The sequence below is a fragment of the Centruroides vittatus genome, unplaced genomic scaffold, assembly GCF_030686945.1.
Source record: "Centruroides vittatus isolate TY-2023 unplaced genomic scaffold, ASM3068694v2 contig_526, whole genome shotgun sequence".
NCBI classification, from domain to species: Eukaryota; Metazoa; Arthropoda; class Arachnida; order Scorpiones; family Buthidae; genus Centruroides; species Centruroides vittatus.
Genome location: NW_027122309.1, coordinates 128,549 through 134,557, shown reverse-complemented (window position 1 = coordinate 134,557; position 6,009 = coordinate 128,549).

The window sequence follows — 6,009 nt, the reverse complement described above, 5'->3', positions numbered from 1 at the left end:
CCCATTGGTGGAAATTACATACTTCCAATTCGGTTCTGTTCTCTTATTGGTCAAGACATAGGAATATTAAATTAACTTCTTTGTTCCAACCAATGAAAGTGCGGTAGGCGTGTTGGAGATCTTACGTAATCGTATTCCCTCCATTCAGAGTATGAGTTCTATTTTAAGGCGTTGTTTGTCTTTAGCTACTTTTTTGCTAGTTAGACATTGGTCAATATTAGTTTAAATATTTAAAAATTACTCATTTATATTTTTTGTCGTGTGTTAAATGAAAAATTTTAGAAAAAATTAGAATAACATTTAATAAAATACAGTAGAGCGTCGATAAGTGGAACCAATTGGGCACTGGGGTCCTTCCAGTTAATGATTTGTTCCAGTTTCCGACTTTGTACGAAAAAATACATTAACCTGTCCGATGTTCAAATTTTTCTCCGTTGCGTATCGCTTTGTGTTGAATTTTCGTCGATTTTAAGCCTAACGAAAATTTTTATAATAATCATCGAGGCTATCGTATCGTTAAAAATTATTTCTGCATTTTGTACAAACAAAATAAATATATTAAAGAATATAAAAAACATGAAAATTATACTTTAGAAGTAAATCTAGTATCAAAAACATTCGATTCAGCACGACACAGTCCGACTGAAAATCGTTCCACTTACCGACGTTCCACTTATCGACGCTCTACTGTAATAGATAATGTCTAACTTTCAATTCAAAAATGAAAAGACTCGTTGGTTTGCTTTTCCTCATCACAGATGGCGCTGTCGCATTATTTCTCAATTTACTTTAAATTATTCATTTTTAGAAGCTTATGTGTGGTATTTACACTTGAAAAAAATATTTCAATTGAAATTTATGAATGTTTTATTATTGGAAGAATATTCTGCTATTTTTCTATTGACGTATGTTCCGAAACGTAATATGGAGGTAAGAGGGCGTGGCACAGCCAATGGCCGTACAGTAGCTTTATAGAGAGTATGAACATTGGCTTAGCCACGCCCTTTTTGTCTAATATTAATAATAATACCTTCAAGTTTGCGTTTATAAACAGTGCAAATGATTTTATTATTCATTACAAAATGCTTAGTAGCGATTTTATTAATGCGATTCTTTTAACCAATAGAAAATTAAAACATGCAGCTAACGCCAACTGCCCTCTTGCGGGATGGTTGGCTATTTCTCATGCTAAATTTTAATTTTTAAAAAGTAACAGGCGCCATCTGTGATCAGCGAAACAAACTAATTTATTATTATTTATAAATTTTATAAAATAATAAGGTTCCGCATTTATAAAAAAAGATTATTTTAGTTTTTTAGAAAAAGTTATCAACGTAATAACATTTCATTAAAATAAAAATGAAGTCTTTCAATATATACTATAATTTTTGCTCGTTGCTAAACTTGCAGTAGCTCCTCCTCTGCTCTGTAATTGGCTTAAACCTTATTGAATGACTTGTATCGTCGAACCAACAGCGTTGATTGGATAGAGTTGATATTAAAAGAGGTGGAGCTGTACTCTGATTGGTTAAAGATTTGAATAGATCATTACTTTGCGTTATTTAACTGCTTACGGTTGGTTTATTTTTAAAATGATGTATCATATTAACAATTCTAATTTCTTGTAAATATTAAATAATAAAAATAAGTGAAAATTATTATAAATTTTGTAAAATATCACATAGAATTATGCAACTAGTTAACTGCAATTACTTGTAACATTTAAGGTGTATTCGTTTTATTAAAATAATGAGTATTATCACGTGAATTTGACGTCATGATATTTTTACGAATGACGTCCAACTGACGTAAAATTGGTGCGTTTCAAATTAAACAAATGCAATTAATTAAGGTATAACATACAATACAGTTTTTTGTTAGAATAGCACACAATTTGACGTCCTTTCTGAGTTATATTTTTTTGTAATGAAGAAGTATATAATGATGTTAAACTGACGTAATAGTATACACTATTTTAATAATTTGTATGTAATGTCTAGTAATTTAATGATTTTCTGTGAGAATGAAGACCGTCATTAATATTTATCAATTTAGAATATCTTATTCCATGTATTGTATTTCAGTAATTATATTAGCAATTTGAAGTTTCGTAATGAAAGAGAAATAATAAAAATCTGTTTAATCTTATCCAGCTGAAATTTTATAATCAGATGATAAATGACATTCTCAGGAACTAATCAACACTTGGCGTTGATGCTTTTCGACAACTAAGCTCCACCTACTTGCACGCTATTGATCTGAGAGAATTCGGAAATCGTCTCATGCGTTAAGTCCCGCCTTCGGTTATAACCGAACCAATCGACTTATAGTAAAAATTTGTTTACTAATATAAATAAATTTTTAGAGATATAAGATACGCCTATGTTTAATTACGAAATATAAACAACAAAACATCTTTTAAAGTAATTTTCTACTAAAATAAAACGACTAAATGACAACAAATAATGTTTCAGCCTTATAATTTAATTCCTCCTATCGCTGTTTACTGTTCTGCTATTATGGGCGTATCTAACAAGTTTATTGGCTGATTTGTTTTTGAGTTTATCGACGTATGTATGAATGCTACTGCTATTGGTTGATTTATTGAGTGCTCGCCGACTGGTAGCAAAATCGCCCTGCTGAATGGCGTTAAGTACTGTACAGTACACGTAATAAGAATGTGGCAATATTATTATTAATATTAATAATTTATATGTTAATTTAAATAACCGGTACAAATATATATTATATTTTTTAATTTTAAGAATTTCTAGTATTTTTTAATATTTTAAAACATATCTACAGGATTATTCAGGGGATAATTGATAATTTTCATTGGATGCATTACTATCCGGCCTCTCTTTTATAGGCGTGACTGAACTAATAATGGGCTTGATAAAAAGTTCTTAGTACTTACAGGACAGAGAGCTTTCTTAAAAAAAAAAAAAAAAAAAAACAAGCATTTGTTGAGGAGGGAAATACTGCATTTCAGAATGACAATGTGGCCCCACGTGAATACGTGAATTCACGTTTTTATTCGGGAGTGTTTGACTCTCTCTCAGTACAGGCTGTTTATATCTCATTATAAACTATCTTACGTAAAATTAGTTTTGTAATTGACTGGAATCTTTGAATGCAAATGATTAATTGAAATTATTAATCTTTTCTTCTTCCTTCCTATTCGTTATATCCAGGTCAACAGTATTCTCGACAGTATGATTTTCTTTTCTTTTTTTTATTACCGGAATAAAACAACATTTCGCTGTTTTATTGGTTTATCATTTCAGGAGGCGGTACTTGACATATTCGCTACTCATTCATTGAGCGATATCATGAGATGTAGGCGGTACTTGCTAGCTGGAATGAGTTCATACTAATTGTTGATTGGTTACTATTTTTAACAATATTATCTATCATTCATTAGTTAATTAAATTAGTTAATTAAATTAAAAACATTAGTTATTTAGTTAAATTTAAATAATATGTTATAAATAAACGAACTGAGTTACGTTTAAGATTATTGTGAATTATTTTAAATCGCGTTATTAGATTATGTTTTTCACTGTAAACACTAAAAACATTTCAGGGTTTTTTTTAAATATATTATTTTTATTTTCAAAATTTGAAGAATTAATCATAAATTTGATTTTTTTAATTAGAAGTTTTTAAAAACCTGTAAATGCAAGAGAAAAGACCTTTTCCATAGCCAAATAGACTCATGTCTTAATACAGAAACTTCTGTTTAAATATTCGTGGACTACTCTATATGAGGCACAGAAACAGGGGGCCCACATATAGAATGAACCTCAAAATTTATTGTCTTATGAAAAAATATATGAAAATGATTTAAACTAAAAGTTTCTGTATTAAGTAGGGAAGAAGCTGACTTTAAAGAATAGTAACGAGCTGTGTGATTTATCCAGGACCCAACCCACCTTCATAAAATCTCTCACGAAACTTTTAATAATTTAAAAAAATACGTATTTTTGTTGTTTAGTTAATTGAAATAATTTATTATATTTAAACTAAATACATTTATTTAATTTTTTTAATTTAATTATTCGTCTTAAATGAATGAAGGAAAAAAGTTAAATATTTAAAAATTTCAAATTTGGATCTAAATAACCAATTAATTTAAAATTTAAAAATCTCGAATGTTTATTGGCTGTGTGAAGTGATTCAAACATTTATTTAAAATTCGCAACGATGATTGGAGTTCGTTACATTAGGGCGGAGTTAATGAAAATATATTCGGTGTCGTTTGTAGATGTCAAAAATAAACGATTAACGTCGTTTTTTGTTTTAATTTTATATTATAATTTGATACCCTCGGTTTTTAAAGTAAGAAATGTAAATCTGTATATAATTTTTATACATCTACTTCTTTATACATGAAGAAAGCTGGAAGTCATAATTTATTCTCACGTAACTTATCACCATGACGTAGTTGATAAAACTTATAGGTTGTAAGTGTGAAAATATCTACTTTCTATAATATATTAATAATAATACTATTATGTTTAGTTTAAATTTGATATTAAAGTAAATATACGATGAGAATTAGGTTTAATTATTAATGATCGTTGCAATTCGTTGTCCCTCTAGTGTCAAAATATTGCAATAATTTTAAAAATTCGTTTCATTGACTCTTTTTTCTTTCAATCAATTGATATATCGTAAAAATTAAATTTATAAAATTAAAAGAATTTTTAAAATATTTTTAACGATCTAAACATTAAATTAAATCCTATATTTATATTATTATATTTTAAAGTACTGACGCCTTTTGATTGATGCCGAAACGCCGAGTCTCAGTTAAAATAAGCTTTATGTTGATGTAATTACTTAATACAAGTAGCCGTATGGGAAAACTACCACAGTTTTAGTTGGTAGTGAATGTGCGCTTGATCAACGTTCAATTTTCGGTTTATTTTATGTATGTAAAATTCAAATACGGTCAATTAACGTGTTACTCTGACGTTCTTGCTGAGCCGAAATTGAATCCGGGCGGTCGAAAAACATCAGGAATATTTCATATGCTGTCCGCAGCAGCTTTTATTGTGAATCTAGCCGAATCCACAATGAGAGTATAGGTAAAAGGCCCTCGGTGCCTATAGGGCGAAAAGAGTAGAAACAAACTTAAATAGAGAGATAGTTTCTCAACAAAGTCCACTAAAAAGGCAGTTGCGTCGTGGCAGAGTGTTTATATGTTGCATTGCCTCGTTTCATCACTCCAATATATTCAATTCTATTTTCTTTGTGGACTCTAAAGGCGTTTTTTTTCAGATTTATCGTAGGCTCATTCAGACCCAAATTTAGATTGAGTGGTGAGGGATGGGTCCGACATATTCTGGAAAATAACCTGCGAAATTTTTTGAAATATTGCTCGCCTGAATCGATCTCAGGTCCTTCAGAGCGGTAGACTAATGTCCTAGTTTACACGTATCAATTATTTGGTCATTCATAACATGTACAGTACTGTACTGTACTTCCCTTATAAATAGCCTTTATAGTGCTCATAGTGCAAGAAGATTGAACCAAAAAATAAGGTATCAGACGACCGCTAGACAATTCAAGTTTGATTTTAATATTGTAAATAAATGTTTTATTGTGAATGGACAGAGTCGGAGCATCGTTTCTGCATTTAGATATTTTGACAGACTTTATTTTTGACCGCATTTGCAGGTAATAAGCTAAATTCTGAACGTATACATATAACTAACACGCTAAGTGCTAATATTGTGTTAGCAAATCATTAACTGTACAAGGATTCGAATATTCATTAGCTTATATTGCATAACGCTACTGAAATAGTACCTTTTCCTCCTTGTTGGCATTAAGAAAATATTTTCTTAGGAACCTCATTACGAGTTCGGCAAGGTCCGCAATAATGCGTCAGGGACGGGGCCCGACATACGGACTTTGGGATTCGATCCAGGGTCCCCAGAGCAATAGGCTGTCACCGTAACCGCTCGGCCATCCGACCGTCTAGAATTAATACATCACTTA